The sequence below is a fragment of the Haemaphysalis longicornis genome, unplaced genomic scaffold (assembly GCF_048455015.1).
Source record: "Haemaphysalis longicornis isolate Haplotype H1 unplaced genomic scaffold, Haemaphysalis longicornis Haplotype H1 scaffold_1, whole genome shotgun sequence".
Lineage (NCBI taxonomy): Eukaryota > Metazoa > Arthropoda > Arachnida > Ixodida > Ixodidae > Haemaphysalis > Haemaphysalis longicornis.
Window position 1 is genome coordinate 110,536,788 of NW_027526203.1, and position 27,008 is coordinate 110,563,795.

The following is a 27,008-nucleotide window of genomic DNA, read 5'->3' on the forward strand; positions in this document are numbered from 1 at the left end:
CTGGGAGCAGGTGTGGTAAATACTCGCACAACTGAACAGAAAAGCCGACGGGTGTCTCGTTTCAAGTCGATTTCGTTACTCTCTGCTTTTGCCTGTCAAGGCATAAATGTGCGCTAGTTGGTTGCTGGAGCTATGAAACATCTTAAAACAGCGCGAAAGAGACGAGACGAAGAGGACACCCAGGACTAGCGCTGCACACGCAGGACTAGCATGTCGAGAGCTCGTGGGCTCTTTCCTTTGTCTCTTACATGACACGGGGCAACCAGAAACGGAAACTGTTCCGGTCGCAGTAGCGATGCAGAGTGATGGGGATTCTTCACCACATTTCAAAAGAAAGGCGGGTGAACAACACAAAGAACATAACGACTCCGAAGAACTAAAACAATTGAACCAGAGTATTAACTGCAGGTTTGAAGCTATGGACCGAAGGATCGAGGCTGCAATCTCTGAGCTAACCAACGCCATTAAAAATCAATTTGACAAGGTGGTAACCTGGCTTACAGCCTTAGAGGCTACCCATAGGAACTCCCGTCCGGCTGGAGTTGGGCCGATCAAATCCTCAAAACCTTACAGTAGACCCGCTTCGGCGGACATGACGAAATTTAACAAGGAAGATTCGAACTCGAACAATGGCCCGGCGTAACGAGAAATACGTGATTTGGCAATGGAACTGTCGTGGGTTTCGCCGGAAACGAGGGAACCTGCAGCAGTTCATCGACACCAATGTGCAAGAGGCGCCAGACGTAATAGCGCTGCAGGAGACAGGGGCACAGGCAAAATTATCCGGGTATAAAACTTCAGTTAAGCCTCGGACAATAAAACGCCGTCACTACTCTAGTAAGACGAAATTTACCGGTTATGGAACACGAGACTGGAGTTGCCACCGTGGACCACGTCCTCGTCGAAATTATTCTGACCAAAAAAGGAAGCGAAGGCAGCGTTTTCGTCCTAAACGTATACAGTAGTCCCATGAAAAGACACAGGTTCGGATCTCTATTCCGTAAGGTCTTAGACATAGTCAAAAAACAACCACTCGTCGTAGTAGGCGACTTTAACGCGCCTCACCCAGCCTGGGGGTACGGTAGGGAGGTCGCCAAAGAACGAAACGTCTGGATGGACGCACAGCAGCAGGGTCTCACTCTGGTGACCGATCCCGCTCATCCCACTAGGATGGGTAACAGCGTATGCCGCGACACCACTCCCGACTTAACCTTCGTCAAGAACGTGCCGGATCCTGATTGGCTAAACACTCAAGAAAATTTGGGAAGTGATCACTTTATTGTAGCCACCGCTGTGAAGGCCGGTCCTTCCAAATTAAAGGGTAACAAGATCAAAATAACAGAATGGGATTCTTTTCGGGATATCAGAAGAGCAGAGAACTTGAGTAGCGAAATTGATGACATCGAGTCTTGGACCAAAAATATACACAAATGCGTAGAAAAAGCTACTAAAACCATCCCCGAGGAATCCGCACTGAAAGTGGCTGACAGCAGGCTCCTGCACATGTGGGAAGCCAAGAATGGCCTGCAGAGACGGCTCAGTAAGCAGAAACATAATCGTAGCCTGCACAGAAGAATAGCACTTTTAAACAAACAAATTGAGGACTACGCGAATCAGCTCACCCGCCAGAACTAGCACAGTATGTGCGACGGCATGGAACATCAGGTGGGGCTCGCTAAAACTTGGCATATTCTCAGATACTTCATCGATCCCGAAAATAGTAGAACTACCTAGAAACACAACCTGAGTAAGATTGTTCACACTTACCAGGGAACTGATCAGGACTCGCTTAAAGAAATTAAAGATAGGTACATTGGATCTACTCAAAAGAAGGCGCTAAAACCGTACACCGGTAAAGAAAACGCAGACCTTTACCGACCCGTTACGATATCCGAGATTCGGGCAGCTTTGGGCAATCTCCGGACAAGGTCCACCCCTGGCCCCGACGGTATATCGAACAAAATTTTAAGAAACGTAGACGACGAATCTATAGAAGCCTTGACGAAGTACATTAATGTATGCTGGGAAAGGGGTAGCATCCCGCGGCAATGGAAGACTGCCCAAGTGGTCATGATTCCAAAGCCTGGAAAGAAATTACAATAGGAAAACTTGAGATCCATCTCACTGACGTCGTGCGTGGGCAAGCTGATGGAGCACGTCATCCTCAATAGACTGAACGCCTACATGGAGGACAGAGGGCTCTTCCCTCACACCATGATAGGTTTTAGACTCAAATTGTCCAAGCAGGACGTAATGCTACGCCTCGAACATCAGATCCTAGATGGAGACGAGAGCTCGGCCTTAGACACTAAAGCAATTTTGGGATTGGACTTAACAAAGGCCTTCGATAACATCGCTCACGAGGCCGTCCTAGAAAACTTACAAAAACTGGAAGTGGGTCGTAGAACTTGCGATTACATAAAAGACTTTCTCTCCTACCGGAAAGCTCATGTAACTATCGGAGGGGTCAGATCAGAGGACATAGAATTGGGTAGCCGGGGAACACCGCAACGTTCCGTCCTCTCGCCATTTTTTTTTAATGTCGCTATGATTGGGCTTCCTGAAATACTTGATCGGATAGAAGGCTTGAATCACAGCCTCTACGCTGATGACATCACCCTCTGGATAACCGGAGGTAGTGATGGTCGAATTCAGGATATTCTCCAGACAGCGATCGACGCAATCGAAACATACGTGAAGCCGACAGGTCTAGCGTGCTCTCCGCAAAAATCCGAGTTGTTGCTTTACCAACCCACGATGAGAGGACGCAACCGTGCCTTGGAAGTCCCCAAAATCGAGCTTTTCGCTGATGGTAATCTCATTCCAGTTGTGACTAGTATCAGGATTCTCGGCTTGAGAATTCAGGCCAACGGACAAAATACTGAAACCGTTAAATATTCAGAAAAAAGGCGTCCGTCAAACCTCCAGACTGATTTCCAGGCAGACATCATGGAATGAAGGAGGGAAATTTGATCAGACTAGTACAAGCGTTCGTCCTGAGTCGCATAGCGTACGTAACACCTTTCTTGAGACTAAGTGCGGACGAAAAGACCAAAATTAATACCATGATCAGGAAATCATACAAACAAGCTCTCGGGATACCAGCTACCACGTCCAACGAACGTTTCGAGGCGTTAGGAATTCATAATACATTGGAGGAACTAATAGAGGCGCAGAGAGTTGCCCAGCTAGAGAGACTCACAAAGACATCGACTGGCCGTCAAACTTTAATGACTCTAGGCATTCGGTACGGATCTCAATTCGGCACCAAACGCGAGATTCCATGTGAAGTATGGGAATGCATACACGTCCCTCCTATACCGAGGAATATGCATCCCGAACACAACAAAGAAAGAAGACGCGAAAGAGGGAAAGCCTTACAAAAGAGATTCAAAAACTCTGAGAACGTGGTCTACGTGGACGCCGCGGAATACGCAGCCCGCGATGCCATGACCGTGGTAGCTATCGATTGCAACGGCAATTCCTTAACTAGCGGCACGATACTGACGTCGTCGCGGGATGCGGCGAAGAGGCGGCCATTGCGATGGCGATGGCCTCCACGAAAGCTAAATTTATTGTCAGCGACTCTAAAACTGCAATTAAGAATTTCGCAAAGGGTCGGATCTCGTCCGAGGCACTGAGAATTCTGGTCGGCTTCAAAGACCGGAGAAAGGTCCAAATTGTGTGGACGCCGGAACACTCTTCTCTTCCCGGTAACGAGAACGCTCACGACGCGGTTCGAGGTTTGGCTAACCGAGCCGATCACGTCGAGGAAACATCTGAGCACTTCACGCGCGCTGGGATGGGGAGGGACCGCATGGTCTAGTAGAGAGACATAATTAATCATTACAGATTGCAACGGGTTCAGTATCCTCCCCCTCACTGTACTCTCAACAAATGGCAATCTGTAGCATGGCGCCTCTTACAGACAAATACATTCCCCAATCCGGTCATGTACAGCCATTGTTACCCGGAGCTCTACACGAGCGAATGTAAGCTATGTACGGGCAGGGAAGACCTGCGCCATTATATTTGGGAATGTCCCCAGACAAATAATTCGTTAGGTGCTTTGCTAGTAATTAAGATCGAGGAGCAGTGGGAGACCGTTGTGCGCAGCTCCGATCCGGACGTACAGATCCGGGTCGCCCAAATGGCCGAAGACGCCGCCGGAGACCAATGACTTCTGGCCGCCGTCTGAGGGGGCGAAAAGGCTCGGCCTCCTTTGCTTCAAAACAATGTTGGACGAATAAATGTTGTTTCTTTCTCTCTCTCCTTTGTCTCGTCTCTTTCGCGCTGTTTTAAGATGTTTCGTAGCTATATGATTTTGCCCCTGGCTGCGTCATATTTGTGCGGTAGGAGTATATAAGTAGGTGTGCTAGGCTCTCGCTTTCACCCACATAAGCATGCGTTTTTTGCTTAAGCTTGAATGCAAAGCAAAGCATTTGCTAACGGGGATTTGTGTCTTTTGAACAGCACATGACCAGCAGAAGTTCTCGTCTACATTTATAGTACATTTATATGTCCCTTCTGCCTTAGTGCTTGCTTCATAAAAAATCCTCAGGCAAGCCCCACCAATCCCACGCTTCACCCTTTAAGATTTGTGACGTCACAAAGTGTAGCGCGGAATAGTGTATTGGTTGATTTATTAGGAGGTTTAACGCGCCGACGCTGCACAGGCGATGAGGCGCGTCGTAGTGAAGGGCTCCGGATTAATTTTGACCACCTGTGGATCGTTAACGTGCGCCAAAATCTCGAACACACGGCGTTTTCTCTTCTCGCCTCATCAGAAAAGTGGTCGTCGTGGCCGGGAATCGAACCCGCGTCCTTAAGCTTAGCTGCACAACGCCTTAGCCACTGAGCCACCGCAGCGGGTAAAAAAAAAAACGTGTATTGGGTAGCGATACCTGTTCTTAAACATTCAAAATTTTCTGTTTTCTGAATTTATTAATTAGGAACTACTGCTTCTGCGAGTGGTATATTTCAATATACGGCACCTTCATCTACCATAAACCAACTTTTACACTTTAGTGTCCCTTTAGGTTATGTGCAGCGCATTCGAGGTGACCCCTTGCAAGTATATATAGGTAAACTTTTTTACCAATTATACAAGTACTGATGACACACTTCATACATATCAGCATTATTTAGCGCAAAAAAAACAACGTTGAACACATTTGAGGCAAAGCAAAGGTGCGCAACAAGTGCTAACACCGCTCTTTTAATGAAAAATAAAAATTTTGGTGTATTGTCACGAACATTAATTTGAATCGCTGCATCTTACTTAGAAAACTGTTCCAAAAAAAGGCGAAATAGCAGCACACGCAAAAAAAGAAAGATGCGACGTGCCTTAGGCCGGAGCAGTTCTGCGGCGCTGCTCACGTGCCACACGCGACAAAAAAATATGACAAAGGCATGGAGGCTTTCTCGCAACGCTCAGTAGCCGCACAGCTGGCGTCCCGGTGAATTGCCCCACTCCACGGCACTCCAAAGACTAACTTTGCCACACAACTTAACGCTGTCCGCACTGGGAAAAATGGATCAACACATTCTGTGCTTCCCGGTATTTGTAAGCGGTATCAAGTTTCAGACTCGCCAAAATTTTAAGGGAAGCATCCTTCAGCTAGTAATCCCGGTTCCAAAGGCTTGCCTATCTCACTTTCTGACTTCCTATCAAAAACCTCCTAGCGTTAGAAACGCCACACGAATGGGTTAAAATCGTGGTTAGAAGGCGCGTTAGATCCACGTACACACGCACGCACGCACGCACTAAATCTCTCAAGCCAAAATATGCGCCGCATGCAAAAATAATAATCGGAAGTTAACTGTTTTTTTTCCTACTGTGGTGCGTGCCAGTAAAGGCTTTACGGCGGAATTCGTGTGAACATGATGAACAGTGAGCAGGATGAACACAGTGGAAGGGAGAAACAGTGGAATGGATGAACGGTGAAGCGCCGTTGTCTGGCCCTGAAATGTGGTACACTCAGCCGTAATTACCCCAATATTGTCGATTACACGGGTGAACTGCGCTGGTGCAGTGCCCTTAGACAGGTTTGAAACATGAGGAACTGGTTGACTTTACCGGAAAGCAGTGTGACATTCTATTTTTTTTAATTAATGCAAAGGCACCGAATAGGGCTACAAACTACATAAACGTTAATGTGTAGCGGAGGTGAAAGTTTTGTGATCCAACTAAAGCCGTCGTGAACACCTATTTCAGTTCATCAAGAGTACCCGTTTAGAACGTAGGATGTGTTTCAATGCTGTTGCGACCGGTTGGGCCGACCCGAGCCGAGCACCGTCGCCTCCGACATCCATGTGGTAGCGTGGTGGGACGAGCGAGCGGCCAGCCGCTGTTGCAGCCGTGAAGAAGTCCAGAAGCGGTAGGCTAACGTAACTGTTTACTTCATAGCGAGGGGTGAGCCTAAGCCAAAGAACAACGCCCCGACGGGCCAGGTAACAGTACAGGACTCGAGCAGGGTGACAGCATGGTTTCACTGCTAAAACAGTAATGGGTTACAGCGCTTGGGCGGCTCTATTTACACCCAAAAGCGGTAACAGTCGAAACAGCGTTCCCTCTATTTTGTGCACACGCTACGAACGTCACAGACACACACAACGCTCTTTCCAGAGTTCATGAGCAGTCGCTAGCATCGGCGCACGTTGAGTTCGAGAGAAGGGAGAGAGGAGGACTCCGCTGCGATCGCGGGGCCTCTGTGTCCTTGGAGCGCTTCTCGACGTGAAAGTATGATTCACCGACACGGTGGGGCCTGTCTGAAAGGCGCACGTAATGGCTTCGCCGCACAGCCGAGGAGTGCTAAAAGAAAGCCCGTCGGCGGGCCGATACGTAACAATGCCTCAGCATTCTTTGGCGTGTATCCCACTGCAAACGCGGGAAGCCTCATGCCTGGGGAAAGTGCATAATTGATCAAGTTAACATTTCTGACCTTTACGACGGTGCAAATGTTAATGATTGGCACTTTCAAGATTGATACGAACTACAAAAAAAGAAAAAAAAATGATGACATTATGCGCTAGCAATGCCTTTGTATATATGGTAATAAAGCCGTCTTCAGGCGAACTGTGTGCTCTGTATCCCGCTCATTAGAGACACAGATGTAAAAAAAAGGCCCCGAGGCCTCCCTACTTTGACATAGGACTGCTCACATTGCCCCTAAAAATACCTTCCCCGCAATGTATTGGTTATAGTACTGAAGCGGACATAAAAAATCTGAAAACGAACTTGCGAAATCACAAAGGTGCGCCCTCGTGCGATTCAGTGAAAAAGAAATAACACAAGAAAATATACGGAACAATTGAAACAACAAGTTATACAAAAAATTGGAAATGAACTAACTAAATTACAAAAGTCTGATCCTTCGCCATCACCGGGTTAACTCTAAAAGAAGAAATAAGGAAATCAAAGGAAGTTTGTGAAAACATGTAAAAAAAATTAAAACGAGCGGGTTACTTTAACGCCCCCAAGGAAAAGCGATTGCGATAAAACCGGGAAGCGTCTTAAGAATGCTTACGCATTAGCAGGCAATTCTCGCAATTTCTGTGCAATGTTTTCTGCACTGCACGGAAGTTGTGCCGAGGATCAGTTTCTTGAGCGCGCCTTGTCTTGCTGCAGCCATGAGCCACGGCGTCGCTGCGTGCGGGGTGCCACTGGTGTGCCTGGCGATGGGCGCCTAACTGCCAGACGTTCGAGTACAGCCGCGGATGGACCAACGGCAAGAGAAGGGACGGACCGATCGTGGCTGTTCCGGCCCGCGTCGCAGCTGACCACCGCGTCGAGGACGACCTCCTCTCGAAATTCGTGAGTGCTGCGTAGCAGAAAAAGGGCAGGGGAAAGAGAAATTAGCCCAACTTCCCTTACCTAATGCCGCGAACGCTGATGCTAACAGAGACGCTGCCTTGCGTTCCATAATCGCAAGGCTAAGCTTCATAGAACTTCTCAAAGGCGCACTGCTGTGGGATAGTTGGTTCATTAAAGACTTAGGTTAGATTATTGCGCTGCTTAGGCTTCCGATACACGGACGAGGAAACACAACACGAACGTGAAAGCGCAAACTAACTGTTTATTCTTTGGAACGCACGGCTGCGCATGAAAGAAGAAACAAACGCTAAAAAACTGGGGGAAGGGGGGGGGGGGACGAAAAAAACACTGTCCTTCCACTGAGTGAAAACGAATGACCTACGAAGATGCACGGACGTCCACGGAGTGCACGAAAGCGAACGCACGCACTGGGCTGTTGGCGGCCACGTTTAAAGCTCACGCCAACACAACTTATATGTCATCAGTAAGGGCATGAAGCTTATAGCTGCACGTGCCCCTCGCCCTCCTTCCACTCGCAACCAGTGCAGGCATAAACCCGCGACCGGTCACGAGCGGGTGCTTAGAAGTGAAAGAGACGGTCGAACATGTCGCTGTGAAGTCCCTTGAAGCTGAACAAATGATATTGGCCCACGTCGGCTTTCCAAGCGGTGCAGTTGCTGTTGATCCGTGAGGGTATCGCAGCTATACGACCAGATGGAATTTGAGGCGGCAACGGTGGCGGCAACGGCTTTCCGCTGTTTTGGTGCCCATTAACGCTTTTGTTCGGGCTGACGCCCCTTCAGTTTCCGCTCTTCTTCCTCCAAGCGAAAGACACGCGTCCGTCCAATAGCGAGTTAACACCTCGAGGGCTTCGATCTCTATACTAGCGGACATACACGTAGGCGTCCCTTTCGCGGCCAAGTTTTAGGCACCTTATTGTCTGTGCAGCACACTAACCGAGACCCATAGAGCTCGACTGTGGAGGGCAGCTGACCGGGTGCACGCGACTCCCATGTTTAGATCTCCCACCACCACAACGGGTATGTCATCGGTAGCGGCCTTCCTGCCTGTCCGATATAGCCTCTTTTGCAGTTCAGGGAGATGCGGTAAACAACGCCGACAGAGCATTCAACCAATTCAACAACAGAGCCAGCAGATCGATTTCCGTTCGCGAAGATTCACTTTGGCCGCGTTTTTTGCTTTTGAGCTTGGAGCACAGCCACGAGGGGCTGCCGCAAGCGCTTTTTGGTTTTTTCAAGGCGCATTTTTTTATTTCTATCGCAAAAGTTAGTCTGCCGTGTATTCTCGCTTAAATCAAAAATGCAAATATCACCTATACAGGGTGTCCCAGCTATCATGCACCAAGATTTAAAAAAAGAGTAAAGGCGTAACTCGAAATAAAGCAGGTGCATAATGTTTGCAGTACTGTGAAGAAGCGGACAGTATTTTTTTCTTTAATGAGACTTAATTAACTAATTGCAATTAATTATCTAACTCGAGAAATACTGTCCTAATCACTAAAGTGTCAATGAGGCACTTGTAGGTAACCATGAGGGGCATCTAACTGCGGTATTTTCAGCGACGAACTAATTGCGTACACATTTATTCTGACTGATAAAGGAAACCCGCGAAATATGAAAAATACCACGTGACGGCGCCTCCGCGCGTACCGTAAAGCAACGCCCTCAAACAGGCTGCCTCTGAGTTAGCCAGAATGAAACAGACAAAAGAAAGAAAGAATAAATCGCGACCGAGTTTGTTCCTTATCTGCACACGCGTCCCGCGAATCGTGCTGCTGCTGCTCCTTCCATGCATGCTATTATCAAGGTGATGCGCTGTCTCTTCGGTCGGGTAACACGCGAAGCAGTTGCTTTCAATCAGCTTTGTTTGGGGACGCTGCTTTACAATGCGCGCGTAAGCGTCGTCACGTGGTATTTTTCATATTTCGCGGGTTTACTTTATCAGTCAGAATAAATGAGTACGCAATTAGTTCGTCGCTGAAAATAGCGCAGTTAGATGCCCCTCGTGGTTACCTACAAATGCCTCATTAACACTTTAGTGATTAGGACAGTATTTCTCGAGTTAGATAATTAATTACAATTAATTAATTATGTCTCATTAACGAAAAAATTACTCTCCGCTTCTTCAGAGTACTGCAAACATTATGCACTAGGTTTTCTTCGAGTTACGCAATTTCTCTTTTTTTAAATCTTGGTGCATCATAGCTGGGACACCCTGTATATTGATGTCTTGCCTCAAATAGGCTTAACGTTTTCTTTTTCCTGAATAATGTTGGCAAGTATAAAAGTTTGCCTACATAAGCGTCTCGTTCAAGCATTCTTTTAACTTGCTGCGTGTGTGCTTGGCGCTTGCTGTCCCCCTCGCCGGGCCGCGCTATTACGTTTCGTCTACTTTCCAACGGGGGCGTGGCCTTCGGGGCCGCTGACGCCTCTGACGTCGACGACGCGCCGCCGTCACATCCGCTGCACGCTTTGCAGTGGCAGTAGCAGCAACGGAGCTGCCCCAAATAAATTTGACGATTTACCTGTAGAACTTCTAAACTGTAAACGGGAACACATGCGCTTTTGAGAGGATTACGTTAAGCGCCGAAAAATTTTCGAATCCACGCCCGCATCCATTGCGAAGTCACGCTCTAGTCTAGCCGATCCGCTGAGCGAAGAAAAATGTCGCGCACTATGTGCGATTAACAAGCTGTGCTACGCTGTAGCTGCTGCGCCGTAAAGTTTCGCTGAGCTGTGCTACCACATAACCCCTCGCTGGGTTAGGTGGGTGGTGGTGACTATGATGAAAGTGCGCCGTGTGCTTCATAAGCCGTTGTATTGTGAGGTGCTGAGAAACCGTGCGAGATTCCCAGCCAACTTTCCGAACATGCGATCGTCCATTTCATCGTCAAAGGATTTACTGCGTGACTTGATGTGTTCGCTTCTTTTTTGCTTTTTATTTACGCATCACGGTGTGCTCGACGCCTGAGCGAGCATGTTTCGTATGCCCAAACGCATCGCCGCATACCTTATGGTTTTCTTACGGACCAAGGCGGAGTGGCACTGTGTTCGTGTATCCGCTCTGCAAGCATGTGCTTTTGTTTCCTTTTTAAATTGCGTGAAGTTTCTAATAACAATGTATTAGTAGCTTTTTGCGAAACTGCGGCTTGCGTTAACATGCGTACTACGAGGCTTTCGGCTGCGGTCAGCTGCGGTGGGAACCGCTGTGTCGTTCCAGTTTCTGGTGCTTCAGGCATGTAATTTGACTGCTGGTAAGCTGCCTGCTTTCTGTCCGGGAATTGGAATGTAGTGTGCCAGCCTCTTACCGGCAGTTGTGGAAAGCCAAATATCGTGCTGTGCTTCGTAACTCCTGAAAAAGTGGTGCGCAGCATTGTTATCTTTTGTGAACGCTTCTTTTTTTTGTGGGATAGAGGCATTCAGTGGGCAGGTGCCGTGCGTGACGTTGACTGTTCTAGATGACGAACAGCTGTATTGCTTTCATTGCCGATGTGCTTCAAGCTGTACCCAAAAGGTCGACATGTCAACAGTGGACCTGTATTGTCTAATATTAATCGGCGCTTCCTGTATCTAGGCCAACCCACTAAGTTTCTCTGTATTTGTCTCATGCGTTAGCAAACAAATACCAATTGAGCTATTTAAATCCAGCCCTGTAAAACCGGCTTCACTAAGCACAAACGCATTGTTAGAAAGACATCTAATGAGGGGAAATATAAGCAGTGTGACAACAAAATGTGGGGTTTCAAAGCCTTTTTTAAATACCCAATTAGTGCATTACGTCACGCTTTTTATTCCTATCGGGTCTGAAGGTACGAGTCTCTCATAATTACGCATGTTAATTTGCCTGATTATGTGTTTACATAGCGTGTATTACGTACTGCCCTTTTTTTCATTAAGGGCCGACTTGCCAAAGAATGCTGGCACATTAACACTGTTACACTTCTCGTCATTGAATTTTTTAGTGAAAAGAACTGCTGAAATGACCCCTTAAATGCTGCTCATCCGATACCGTTGTCACATCAGTTCTTACAGTGTCCACCATGTGCCCCTAGCATACAGCCAAAGACTTGTTGAGGCATGCACAAAAAATTTTGATGCATATCAAATAATTGGGTACCACTGCATAGTTACAGGTGCCGTCAGAAGTAATTGGAGCACGGGATATGTGGCCGAACCGCATCGGAGCGCCGTGTAGCTGCACCGGCGGTAAATGAAAGGAGCAGAACACGCATGCGCGCCTGCCGACGGTGAGAGCCCATCTATACTTCTCAACCCATTTCTTTTAACGCGGCTTCGAATGAATTATTCGCAGCATACTGGTCTCGGCGATGGCGCTGATAGCAGAGGTGGTATCTGGCAGCGTCGCTCACACACTTTCAGCGCCCGCGAGTTGCTGGAGAAGCGTCGTAATCGCTAGGGTCTGAAATGACAATTTTTCTTTTCTAATATGTTTAGGTGGGTATGCTATCAGCACCATCGCTGAGACCAGTATGCTGCGAATAATTTGCTCGAAGCCGCGTTAAAAGAAGTGGGTTGAGAAGTATAGATGGGCTATCACCGTCGGCAGGCGCGCATGCGTGTTCTGCTCCTTTCGTTTACCGCCGGTGCACCTACACGGCGCTCCGATGCGGTTCGGCCACAGCTCCCGTGCTCCAATTACTTTTGACTGCACCTGTACATGTTCTCTGACCATGCCCAGACTGGAGCTCTCCATTGCAAAGTACTGGTTTGGTGCACAAGGGTGTGAATTTTGTGATGCAACCAGTCTCGCAAAAACAACTTTATTTTATGTTAGCTGAAAGTGATTAGCTTTGTGCCTGACAGCCCTTGGACTGCAGTTCTCTGAATACTTAAAATCTATCCAATTGTACACCCACCCAATTTTTTACCAATAGCACCGGAGCGTCGACCATTCGGTCGATCAGCGCCTCGTGATGGAGTGATACGGCAAACTCGGCGAGGGTAGCCGCATGCGCACTAAGCAAAGGCCGCTGCTGCCGTTGTCTGCTAGGCTGTTCCGAGAGGAGACGGCCGCCCCCGATTTTTGTTATTAGCTAATCACACTGCCTGCCATACTCGAAATTTTTCTTCAACACCGGGCACGTGGCGCCAACTGAAAACAGAGTAGTCAGCGTTGCTGAACGAACCTTGCGCTGAACGAACTTTGCGTTTGACAACGCTGATTACTCTGGTTTCTGTTGGCGCCACGTGCCCGGTCTTTAAAATTTCGAGTATGGCAGGCAGTGTGATAAGCGAATAACAAAAAATGGGGCGGCCGTCTGCTCTTGGAACAGTCTGCTTTTGGAAAAGTAGACGAACCGAAACGCGCTATTCTGTTTCGTCTACTTTCCAACAGGGGCGTAGCCTTTGGGGCCTCTGATGTCTCTGACGTCGAGGCCACACAGCCGTCACATCCGCTGCACGCTGTGCAGTGGCAGTAGCAGCAGCGGAGCTGTCCCAAATACATTTTGAAATTCGCCTGTAGAGCTTCTAAACTGTTCATCGGGAATATATGTGCTTTTGCGATGATTTTGTTAAGCACCGAAAAATTTTTTAATCCACGCCAGCATCCATTGCGCAATCACGCTATAGCCGATTCAAAATGCTGTGTGCCAGCTGGTGACAGCTGCCATGGTGTGTGCCAGCTGTGCAACAAATCCTCCCGGTTCTGTGCGTGCAACCCCAGAACCGCCCGCTGGGTTGGGTGGGTGGTGGTGACTTCAAAAAATTGCGCATTGTGCTTCAGAATACTTACCATTGTCCGATGCTGAAGGATGGTGTGAGATCCCCAGCCAAACTTTTTGAAGCCTGCGATTGCCCGCATCACTGCCAGGGAATTTTCTACGTGACGTGATGTGTCTTTTTTTTTTATTATTATTATTTACGCATTAAGATGAGTGAACATGTTTCGTATGTCCAAACGCATTGCCGTTTATCTTGGGTTTTGTAGTGATCAAGGCGGAGGGGAACTACATGTTCTTGTATGCGCGCTGAAAGAATGAAACCAGGATTTTCATCTCGGGCCAAGCAAGCGTACTAGATTTACACTGGTTGAACAACTCATGTCAAGATTAACAAACAGTCTGCAGTTTCGCCGTTATGTTAGTGTGAATTTGTTTATGCCTGCTGTACTCACTCAGCTTGCGCAATGCCAGCGATTATGGCGAGACAATTGCACGGGCTTGACGGGTTGAATGGGTAACCGAAGTTCGTTAGCGCGAGTAATAAAAAAAATGCATTCAAGTGCTGCCCTCTGAAATCTTTCAAGTAGTAATAGAAAGGCGAGTACACCTTTGGACAAATTGGTACTGTTGCTTAGTTTCTCGAAAGTTTCTCTGTTCAGAAGAGAAGTTCTGTTATTGTTTTTTATGTTGCATGTAAAATTTTTAAACTCCACTGGTTTTACTAACCACCACTGTTACATTGTTCTGTTTATATCCAAAGAATGTGCTTGAATACAAGCAATTTTTTGCGCATAATTCCCTTCATTTCTTTTCAATTTCGTAGCCATTAGAGCGTGGACAAGAGTGACTAGTAAACAATAATTGTGTGGCACTGCATTTCAGGCAGCAATACAATACTCCAGCTGTAGAGCTCTCCACAAAATTCATGGCTGCACTGGCTGCTGCTAGCACAAAAACTTGTGTCCTCCAAACCTCCTCTCTGATGGGTTCCATACAGTTCTTTCTCGTAGCTTGTAGTTGTGCAACGCTTAGTGATCACGGAGCTGGTGCAGTGAGGTTATTTGGATGACCAAACATTTTTTTAGTGCATCTGTATATTTATGCAGTGAAAGTGCAGTGCTTTTCTTTTTTGATGCTCGGTGAAATGTAATGCCAATGGAGTTTGCAAACGTAAATGCATTTACAAACATAAATGCTGTGAACATCCTTCTCTCTGCAAATACAATTAAGGTGCTTTGAAGTACACAGTTTACAAGATTTTTTTAATGTACCATAAATATGAAGCAGTGATATTCGAAACCAGTTGCAACAAAGTGTAACTTATTGCTCTCAATTTCATGTCCCATTTTCTGCTAAATGATGACAATCACCAGAGCCATTGTGTACAGCATTTCTTACCTGCTGTATACAGATGGTTTGCCTTTGCTCTATTTTCTCTGTTGAAGAACTTGCAGGGTGTGAAATGCTTGCGGTATATTCCGTGCCAAATATTACCACAATAAAAGACTAGTAATGCTTATAGCCATGCATCGGTGGAATAACTGATTGGAACATACCATTTTTGTGGAAGTGAAAGCCGACACATGCACTCACAATGGCTGTGTACAAGTGCCTTGACTTTATGGGTGCCCTAAATCATAACGACCAAGTATAGTACATGAAACATCTTTCGCTCAACTGTAGTGTACTACAACCAGCAAATAGGCAACTAAGTTAGGCATCAGCTTTGCCTTTAACTGTGGTCGTTCACACAGTTTCTGTAAAAGGGGCCAAACCTGCTTAAGTTTTACCAAGAACTACGTGGCAGTTCATACACATTCTGCTGCATCATGCAAGATGGGAGGGAAATGAAGCAAGTGCTGCACAATTTTTTTAATCCCCTGCAAACAAAGCGTCATCGGTCGCAAAGCAGAATTAAAACTTCAGTTCCAACAGTTCAAGTAAAATATTTAGCTTTTAATGTCCCTCTAAAGAAAGTTGACAGGCAAAATTCAGCCTTGTGGTAAATTTTTTATCGGTGACGTTGCTTTGTTTACAAAAATGAAAATGAAAAGCTCTAAGCAAGATCAAACATTTGACACTTGCCAAGCAAACTTTTCAGAACTAAAGCGAAAATTTAGGTGCAACAATAGGCACTAAAAACTGAAAGCCAGCCTTTAATAGGCACAACCAAGCCAATTTTACATGTAGTCTGTCGTGTCAAATTGAGCATCTGTCTAAAAGTAATGATATGAAAGAGTGCAGTGTAGGTTCATTTTCACTGTTCAAATGCATTGGTTGCAATTTTTTGCAGCATCAAATCTACCTTTTGCTTTGCGACGGGAAGGTTGCACATGACTCGATATTTTTACGTCAAGTTTGGCTCTGAATTTGAGACTGTCGCCAGTTCTTGGCGCTGCTTTTCTAGTACATCCCATCTGGAAAAACACGCAAGTGCACATATACTCAACATCAATCACCAATAGCCTATTTAGGTCCACTGCAGGGGGAAGGCCTCTCCCATTAACCTCCAACAGCTCCTGTCCTGAGCCACCCCAGTCCGTTCTTTGCACCCAAATTTTTTTACTTCTCCTCTCCATCGAGTTACCTTGGTAATACTGGTTGTCATTTCATCTTATTTCACGGCCAGCCCAAGTCGACTTTTTCTTAGGTTACTTTAACTATACATACTATCCTACACGCGAATTTGTTTCCCCATCCAAAGCCGCTCTTTTCCTGACCCTAAGCATTACTCCCAACGTTCTTCATTTCATGGCATATTGAGGCAACATTAGTTTTCTTTCTGGTTCTTAAAGCAAGCCGCCGTTTCTGCCCCATATCTTGTCACCGGCAGGACGCATTAGTGGTACTATGCACACTGCTTATGTAAATATTCTTCCACATGGCCCACCGACACAAGTGAGCGCATACATTTTGATGTTCCTGCATGACATCTTTCAGTTTTTGTACATTCTTCCCATTATGCATTGAAGCGTGATAGCATGTCTTTGGAAGTGAGAGTCCTTTTCTTTTTTGTTATCTCCTTGACTTCCTTTCTTTATTAAAAAAAATTAGATAAACCACTTCTTTCAAATGCTTTAAGCCAAACTCATGTACAAGAAGTGGTGCTGTCCTGCAGGCCTTGAGGATGTTGACAGACACTGAAATTAACTATTAAACCATAGAAAAGTAGAAGTAAAAAAAAAGCTGTCTTCAGCCTAGCTAAGAACTGAGTGTCACACAATTAGAATGCTAGCCTTGGTTTTTGATCATCGGCAATGCATCCTGTCAAGGCAAACCAGAATATTGCTGAATGACAGCTATATATTTTCCATGTATTTACCAACTCGATTAAATATGTAGACCCATGCCATATTGAGAAACAGTGTGTTATGGCTAAAGTTACTTATAAATATACATGCGCTTTAGTTTGTCGGGCTTTTTTGTATGGCTTGTTTGTTTCAGAAGAAGCTGACTTTAAAACACATGCCATGCAAAAAATTTAGCCGGATGTATTTGATGTAACCCAATATGAAAAGTTAAAATTATGTCCGATGTAACCTTATTCATATGCTTCAAGTTACGTCTGATGTAACCTGACATTTACAGTAAAGAATTACTCCCATCTGACAGAACAAGAAATTGAATCCATTCGTTCAGTCGTATGCACCACAAATTGATAAAAATTTTGTTTCTTGTACAATGGTGCATTGAAATTCTTCCTCCCAAAATGTTCACAAGATGCAAATCCTCTGAAAACTTTGAAGGGCAGCTAGATTTGTTTTTTATGAGGACGTACGTGTATTGTTCACCTTTTACCCCTGCTGAAACCTGCAAGGGCCAGCAGTGTTGTAAACAAATGTATAAATAAGTAAATGTAAATGGAAGTTACGTTCAATTAAAGGTCAAGTAAGAAAATTTACGTCTGACGGAACCAAACTACAGTGACGCTTTATGTAATCTATGCAACTTTATTCGAAAACAACACTGTTGCCGCATACGACAGACCCACGCGACCTGATTATGGGGTTTAACGAGCCAACGCTACACAGGCGATGAGGCACACCGCAGTGGAAGGCTCTGGATTAATTTTGACCACCTGGGGATCTTTAACGCACACTAAAATCTCGAACACAGGCATTTTTGCATTTTGCCTCCATTAGAAAAGCGGCTGCCGCGGCCAGGAATCAAACCCACGTCCTTGGGCTCAGCTGCACAACGCCTTAGCCACCCACTGCGATGTAGTGTTTGCTTAAAATGTCAGAAGCACGCTTGTCATCATCGTAAAGTACGTGTGAAGAAACCTTCAGGGCTGCCAGACCACGCACGTGACACTGCACGTGGTCCAGCATTCGCTGGAGCCCGCCAACATTATTCGATGACACCACTGAAGGGAGCGATCGAAGCTGTACCAGATGTTCCTGTACAATCCGGCGTGTCACCAAAGTGTCGCAATAGAATTTCCACGGCGTCTGGGTAACATCGGTTGCAGTCTGGCAATGGATGCAGCAGCGACCAAAGGTAATGAAACTTCTGTCTACTGTTCAGGCTGGGATTTTTGTGGATGGCTGCCTTAAAGGAGCCATGAAGAGAAAACTCAAGTTTGGTTCATTCAAACGATTGCCTCGTTAGAATCATACTGACACCACTTTACATAAACTTCGCTCAAAAAGCTATGTAATTAGGAAAAAAGAGAATGGCCATGCGACTCACTAGCTCATTTTCCACAACAGAACCTATGATGTCATACCAGCCAGCTCTGGGATTGGTGGAGGCCGGCAAAAGCAAACGCAAATTAGGCAGAGCTTATAAGCTTGGTGAACGAGCTATTTGCGCTTAATTTTAGTGCACATTCTTTTTAAAGTAGTAATAATGGGCGGACAAACAGTGGAAGTTATGAAAGCACACAGAAGTACCGATGCGTACTGCTGTTGGTACTGTGCGCACTATGCTTGGTGTAGCTGCACAGGACTGCGAGGCTTGACGATACTGGCCGATTGACGCAAGCAACGGTGTCTTATGCGACCATATCTGTCAAGCGAGCACTATGTTTCACGAAACGATTCTTTTCTCCCTGAACAAAAACAAGCCCGGTTTAAATGCGGTCAAAAACAAACCAAAGGCAGAAAATGGCTTGCAACTTTATGATGGTGCCATCTAGGTTCAATAACCGGTAAACAAGGCTTCCCAATCGGCTGCAGAGACGTCGGCTCCTGTGATGTCATTGCAGACCACGAAAACGCACAATTTAGTGGGAAAATCAAAATTTTAACTTAATTTCTCAATGAATAAAGCATCGTTCACATCCGGACAAGCGCTGGGGCGCGATAAAACACGAAATCTTTCGAATCAAATAAACTTGTATTTGTCTTCATCACCAGCCTGTCTACGCCCACTGCAGGGCAAAGGCCTCTCTCATTATTCTCCAATTCCCCTGGTCCTGTGCCAACTGTGACCAATTTATCTCTGCAAACTTCTTGATCTCATCTGCCCATCTAACTTTGTCTTCGTATTTGTCTTCATGGCTCCTTTAAACTGCGTCCAAAAGCTGAGCCACTGGCACAACTCCCCACTAAATGTTTGGAGCTGCAGCATTGGGAGCTTCATGGAGCTTCCATGGAGATGACACTCGTCACTCTGAGAATACACTACAGAAGGTGCTGGGGCTGTCGATCCCGGCAGCCGTTGACCATTCCATAGCGATCTCTTGTTGTTGTAATATGTATTTATTAATCATTAATCCTAATTACACTCCGTTCTCTTCTTAGCCTTTAGCTAGCCCAGCATGCCTTCGGTGGCGTCATCGTACCTCATAATTACAGCAGACTCTCGATAGACGGAACCGAAAAAAATTAGTTCCGTTTAACAGGAGTTCCGTTTACTGAGATAGATGTGTAAAAGTGCACATTTGTGTGCGTACGCACTCTTCATACCACTTCATGGAACTCTAAGCACTAGGAGGTGAATGTAGCTGATAGTTTTTTAGAAAGCAAGAAAACTAAAAAAAGGTTTAGGCACAGCATTTACAAAGTTGATTTGACAACAATTAGTCGCTGTGCACTACAAAATGCATCAATTATCTTTGAGTCCTTGAAACTGCGTCTTCACGGAGGTTAGAGGCCTCAACTTCGCGAGTATTACGAGCCACCGAATGTAGAATACGGCAACGCGGTAATGAAGCGCGAATAGCACCACGATGGCACAAACAAGGCAGAAGGAGCTAAGCCCTGTAACCTGACCGCCTTGAATCGAGACCAAACGACTGGAACAAGAACTGCGATGTTGCATTCGTTGCGCTAATACGGCTGACCACTAATGAGATGAGGCTTACGAGACCAATGAGGTAAAAAAAACATGGAAGAAAAACAAACAAAAACAAAACAGCCGGAAGCGTAGAAAGCTGATTCTCATCCCGATGGGTTTCATAAGAAGTTCCATTTCTAGTTCCGTTTACACGGTGGCGCGGAAATTTTAGTTCTGATTACCGAGTTTTTTTGCGTTATCTGAATACAAAACCAACCAACTTACAGGCGACTGTTCCGTTTAAGCGGCAATTCCGTTTAAGCGATTTCCGTTTATCGAGATTCTACTGCATGTCGAACTCGTCGTCAGGTAAACATTTTTTACCTCGGCATTCAGCTTGCTCAACTCATTGTTGTTGGACTGCAGCCACTCTATGAGTGAGCCTGAACTTTCCACATCAGGAGTATCCAACACCGTCTTTGCTTCATTTAAAAGCCTTGTGTTTTGTTGCTGACGAGCTGTTGTTTACTTTCAGCCAAAGCATTCTTCTTTCCGGATTATAACAATGCCTTCTCCACATTGTGGTCACCAACGTTGGTCCTACCGACTGGACATGATAGGCCGGTTCAATATCCCCCGACTTCTTCCTTCTCGGCTTTCCAGGCACCATCCTCGACTTCCTTGTTCAGACTAAGGCTGCCCCCTTGGTCCGTCCTTCTCTTCATCTGGGTTATCTCTGTGTATCCGACAACTTAAAATGCAACAAGCGGCATGCCTGAAAGAATTCTCAGTACCACATAGATTCATAACTTGGTCTGAGCTGACACCCCGGTATAACTAACGTTTTTGCGGTAGGTTTGAAGGCAATAGCTTGGAATCATAGGTTCATAAGCTAAGAACAAGCTATGTGCAATATGGTGAGAATAATGTGCCCAGGAAATCTGTGTTTAATAGCCACAGTTGCCGCCTTACACATCACAGGCAGTGCAAACAAACATTAAAAATGGAAACTGAACGTCCTAAAATATTAGAAATAATTGGTGGCAGGACAAGTCCAGCTAAACAAAATAAATAAGTGACACAAAACAAACAGGTGCCTAAGATGTACTATCGGAGAGTAACACAAGACAAACAGCTGCCAACAATGTACACCCGTCCAATTTTTTACCAATATCACCGGAGCATCGACCGTTCGGTCGATCAGCGCCTCGTGATGGAGTGATACAGCAAACTCGGCGAAAGTGGCCGCATGCGCACTAAGCAAAGGCCGCTGCTGCCGTCATTTTTGCTAGGCTGTTTGAAGAGCAGACAGCTGCCCCATTTTTTGTTATTCGCTTATCACACTGCCTGCCATACTCGAAATTTTTCTTCAAGACCGGGCACGTGGCGCCAACAGAAACCACAGTAATCAGCGATCAGAGTAATCAGAAACCAGACTTTCAGCTAACATAAAATAAAGTTGTTTTTGCGAGACTGGTTGCTTCACAAAATTCACACCCTTATGCACCAAACCAGTACTTTGCAATGGAGAGCTCCAGTCTAGGCATGCTCAGAGAACATGTAACTATGCAGTGGTACCCAATTATTTGATATGCATCAAAATTTTTTGTGCATGCCTCCACAAGTCTTTGGCTGTATGCTAGGGGCACATGGTGGACACTGTAAGAACTGATGTGAAAATTGTGAAAATGGTATCGGATGAGCAGCATTTAAGGGGTCATTTCAGCAGTTCTTTTCACTAAAAAATTCAATGACGAGAAGTGTAACAGTGTTAATGTGTCAGCATTCTTTGGCAAGTCGGCCCTTAATGAAAAAAAGGGCAGTACGTAATACATGCTATGTAAACACTAAATCAGGCAAATTAACATGCGTAATTATGAGAGACTCGTACCTTCAGACCCGATAGGAATAAAAAGTGTGACGTAATGCACTAATTGGGCATTTAAAAAAGTCTTTGGAACCCCACATTTTGTTGTCACACTGCTTATATTTCCCCTTATTAGATGTCTTTCTAGCAATGCGTTTGTGCTTAGTGAAGCCGGTTTTACAGGGCTGGATTTAAATAGCTCAATTGGTATTTGTTTGCTAACGCATGAGACAAATACAGAGAAACTTAGTGGGTTGGCCTAGATACAGGAAGCGCCGATTAATATTAGACAATACAGGTCCACTGTTGACATGTCGACCTTTTGGGTACAGCTTGAAGCACATCGGCAATGAAAGCAATACAGCTGTTCGTCATCTAGAACAGTCAACGTCACGCACGGCACCTGCCCACTGAATGCCTCTATCCCACAAAAAAAAGAAGCGTTCACAAAAGATAACAATGCTGCGCACCACTTTTTCAGGAGTTACGAAGCACAGCACGATATTTGGCTTTCCACAACTGCCGGTAAGAGGCTCACCCACCAACAGTTGCTTGACAGAGCTGGCACACTACATTCCAATTCCCGGACAGAAAGCAGGCAGCTTACCAGCAGTCAAATTACATGCCTGAAGCACCAGAAACTGGAACGACACAGCGGTTCCCACCGCAGGCATGCCACCGCAGCAACCGCAGCCGAAAGCCTCGTAGCACGCATGTTAACGCAGGCCGCAGTTTCGCAAAAAGCTACTAATACATTGTTATTAGAAACTTCACGCAATTTAAAAGGGAAACAAAAGCATATTCAAAACTGGACAATTGTGCAATATATTTGAATTAAACAAGTGTGCTTGCTACAATACGAAAAAGAGCGGCGCCGGCGTCGGCATTATCTTTTAATTTAGGAAGTACTACACGCTATTTTTCGTCTTAAAGGTATTGTTAAAGGCATTATTCAACGTATTCAACTAGTGGGAACCTTGTACGCTTGATTAGCCTGAGATGATAAGCTTTGTTTGATGCCTGCAGAGAGGATACACGAACACAGTGCCACTCCGCCTTGGTCCGTAAGAAAACCATAAGGTATGCGGCGATGCGTTTGGGCATACGAAACATGCTCGCTCAGGCGTCGAGCACACCGTGATGCGTAAATAAAAAGCAAAAAAGAAGCGAACACATCAAGTCACGCAGTAAATCCTTTGACGATGAAATGGACGATCGCATGTTCGGAAAGTTGGCTGGGAATCTCGCACGGTTTCTCAGCACCTCACAATACAACGGCTTATGAAGCACACGGCGCACTTTCATCATAGTCACCACCACCCACCTAACCCAGCGAGGGGTTATGTGGTAGCACAGCTCAGCGAAACTTTACGGCGCAGCAGCTACAGCGTAGCACAGCTTGTTAATCGCACATAGTGCGCGACATTTTTCTTCGCTCAGCGGATCGGCTAGACTAGAGCGTGACTTCGCAATGGATGCGGGCGTGGATTCGAAAATTTTTCGGTGCCTAACGTAATCATCTCAAAAGCGCATATGTTCTCGTTTACAGTTTAGGAGTTCTACAGGTAAATCGTCAAATTTATTTGGGGCAGATGCTGCCACTGCAAAGCGTGCAGCGGATGTGACGGCGCCGCGCCGTCGACGTCAGAGATGTCAGCGGCCCCGAGGGCCACGCCCCCGTTGGAAAGTAGACGAAACGTAATAGCGCCGCCGGGCCATGCCCTCGACACATCGCTGCGGCCGCGTTACCATATTTCGTCCGCTGAAAGCCTCGGCCAAGAATTTCTTCAGCGTTGACGGCGGTTATCCCATTGCAGGACACGAGCACACTTTTATTTTGGCTATATTGGTCTTAAAAATGGCGAATACTAATAACTAATCCACTCAAACTGCATATACAAGTGATAAGACGTATAAGTCGCGTTTTGGTCTTGCAAGTAATGCCTATTTTTAACTAATCTACTCAAGGTGCATAATAGAAAAGAAAAGAAGACGCAATGCACAAGGCCTAGGTGTGTTGCCCGACGTCAATAAAGTCTGCGCTGTGTACACCCCGCGTCAAAATAAGCCGGGGCACGCGATCGCGTGGCAAAATGCATTGCCGCGACATCTGACGTCGCACTTCTGGTGTCGAGACATCGATGTGCGCGTGCGCGTCCAACCACGCTCGATAGCCTGTCTTTTACTACGCTTCAATCGGCAGCGCTGGCCACATTCAGAGCTTGGCGCCAGGGGTCACTTTCTTTGCTCAACATGTCTTGCTCGTACACGCTTCAGCGGCCGAGGGTGAGGGTGAAAATGCGTTGCTCGCCCTGCCCTGCTATGACAGATAACTAATCTTGCCCGTCTCGCGGTGACAAAATTGTGTCCCACATATGCTCTCCCACTTCGGTATTTCTAACAGCGACGCTGTTCTTGGGCTGGGCTTGACTACAGCCTGTCCTTGTATCGTTTTACGCTCCCTCCGGAGTTCCCAGCAAAGCGTTTGTGTTTACAGGTAAAGCCGCCTTTATGAAGATAGGCGGAAGCTTGGTCTTTGCAAGCTGGCCTTCCGACACTGCCTGTTGCGCAGCGAAGCATGGAAATCGACGGAGGGAGTACGATTTAAAGAAAATGGCTTTAACTCATGTGTTATTAAATGTATCCAAAAACCAGTTCTATGAAACTATGCTGATCGGACGATTATACCGCTATGCCGAGTTTCTTTTACTTGTCGTAATTAGGTAGTGAAGTTGTAAACGTTGAAGGATTCGTTTGTTGTCATTATAATGCAATGTACGGAGAGAGATCGCCATGTATTGGAGAAAACGGTTGAAACTGTGGCTCCACGCAGGTTCCGTAGATATCAATCACAATCGGTAGAACGAGTTGTAATATTTTTTTTCGTAACACATGTAATTGGTTGTTAACTAAGAATGAGCACACAAAACACAATACGAACTGAAGCTTTAGAAATAATCTATTTTATGAAGGTGTTATGAGACTTCACCTTGCACACGTTCTGAAACAATTAAAGAAGGGGAAACGGGAGAAGAGTTCGGCGTGGTCCTGGGTTTGACAAAAAATTCACAAAAAATTCAGTGCCCTTCCACTCTGGGAAGAAGGATGACCATCAAAGCTGCGGTGCCGAGCCTCAACGCGAGCTTTAACTGTGTCGTAGTCCAAGGGGTGCACGAAGCAAAACACGTTTGTTTGTAATTTGCGATTGAGCATAGTTCCCGGTTAATTGACTGAATGAACTTGATGAACTAGATTTTCCTTCCGGTGAACAAACATGGGGCTGTCCGTTTCCCTCCCGTAGAATCCCATATGTACTGACAGCGGACGAGAATTCCACAATATTTACAATTTCACTGTGAACCATGTAATTTTGAGAACTATATAAAACCCGGCTTTGTGTTAGATTCGTCTTAACGGCTAATTGTCGTATAATTTGTTTCAGTATAGTTTCAATGAAACAAGCGTAAGCGCCGCTTTCTATGATGGTATTCCCTCCGAAGATTGACGTGATTCACTGTTCAACAGTCGATGTGGGAAAGCCATCTTACAAAGATCAAGCTTACAACGATTCCCTTAATGTCTGCTTCACCTCCTAACACAAAAGAATTGCTAGGAAGACATTTTAGAAAACAGCCCTTTGGCGCCCTTCTCTGGGCTCAGCTGCGTCGGCGTTGTCGTGACCGAGCGAACGATGGGAAGACCGACGAGTGAAGGAAAGCAAAGGAGGAGAATGTCGCGAAATTGGGAGGGGAGTAGGTTCGCCGTGGTGGCGCGAGCCAGCACTCTCCAAAAGTGTGCGGTAGGGGAAGGGAAGGGGCAGTATGCTGTGCCCGCACGAGGCGCTCGACGCTTGGAGAAAACGTGAGGGGGGCGTTCGCGCAACAATGATGTGCGTTCCGTTAATGCTATGTTCAGACTAAATACGTAACAGCCGTATCGTGCGCTATGGACGTAAAAAACGGCGTTTCACACAGTTCGGTTGGCTGAGACGTCAACTGACGTCATTATTTAAAGGCATTACTACAGTTGCGACAACACTCTGAACCCGGCCGAAGACGCAGTTCTTGTCTACATCTTGTCTACATTCTTGTCTACATCGCTCTATTACCGGAGACGATCTGCTGGATCCTAGCCATAGACAGCTTTCGTTTAAAAAAGAAGGCAGTGTTTAAAACTTTTGCCTCATCATTGTACTCTACCAAAGGGGGCTGGGGCCTCTGTCAGGCTTTGTAGCCTTTAGTCCCAGCCTGCCTCCTCGTACTTCAGAGGAAATAAAATCTTTGAATCTTTGAAGATAGCAGTCCCGTTGCCATGTATCCTTTGTCAGAGGCAGAGCAGCGCAGAGCGAGAAACGCATGTTCACCCTCGCCCTCGGCCGCTGAAGCGTGTGCGAGAAAGACGGGTTGACCAAAGAAAGTGGCACCTGGCGCCAAGCGCTGAATGTGACAAGCGTTGCCGTTTGAAGCGAATGAAAAGACAGGCTAGCGTGCGTGGTTGGACGCGCACGCGCACATCGGTGTCTCGACGCCAGATGTGCAACGTCAGATGTCGCGGCGATGCATTTTGCCACGCGCTCGCGTGCCCCGGCTTATAATGTCGCCGGGTGTACGTATTATTTATATCTCCTCGCAGGCACCGAGGGATAGGATCATTCTGGAGAGGCTAGGCCACATGCTGAGGGCTGCTCTCGACCGCAATGAGGAAGAGCAGGATATACGTGTGCCTCCCGCATTTCTCACGTGTAACTCACCGACGCGGGCATATAAAAGTCGCCGTTTGGTGTTTTTCAGAGGATAAGTGATTCACCTATTGACCGCACAGCCCTACGTAAGGAAAGACAGCTGATAAATGAAGGAACCCGCGTATAATCTTGGCACTCGTGCTGCTGCTCCCGGCGGATCTTGGGCAGTTTTTGAGTAATTTATGCGGGTGCGCTGGAAGATACTGATCACCTTTCACGTGCACGCAGTTACGGATGGCCACAGTTGAAAAAAAAAATTACGATGCCAGGTAGCAGCTGTGCCTTTGCAATGCCTGGAACCGCAACTGGCACAAACAGAGCTCGCTGAGCGAGGCTTATCACAAGTGGTTCACCTTAGAACATGCCCGTTTCGGTGTTGATCTCTCGGTGCCCTCCTTGGCGCGCAGCTTGTCTTTCACCGGCATTGGCCGCACCATTCTTTGGGCTCAGCCGGCTGCGTCACAAAAGGAAAACATGTAGGTTGCAGTGCTTAACGCACTGCAACGAAACAGTTAAAAGGTTTCGAAGCAGGTATTGAACATGGCAAACAAGCTCCGTCAATAGTGAAATTGTGTACCAGTGGACATCTGAGCATATCGCTTTTCGCAGAAAGCTCGCAATTACGCTGCAACGTTGCAACGTTTGCCACCTCTTTCCT

At 46.3% G+C, this 27,008-nt stretch overlaps 1 pseudogene; it reads left to right on the top strand.

Moving 5' to 3' along the window:
- The first annotated feature begins 7,363 nt into the window (after positions 1–7,363).
- Positions 7,364–26,410, top strand: LOC144146210 (uncharacterized; annotated as a pseudogene).
- Positions 26,411–27,008: the final 598 nt, after the last annotated feature.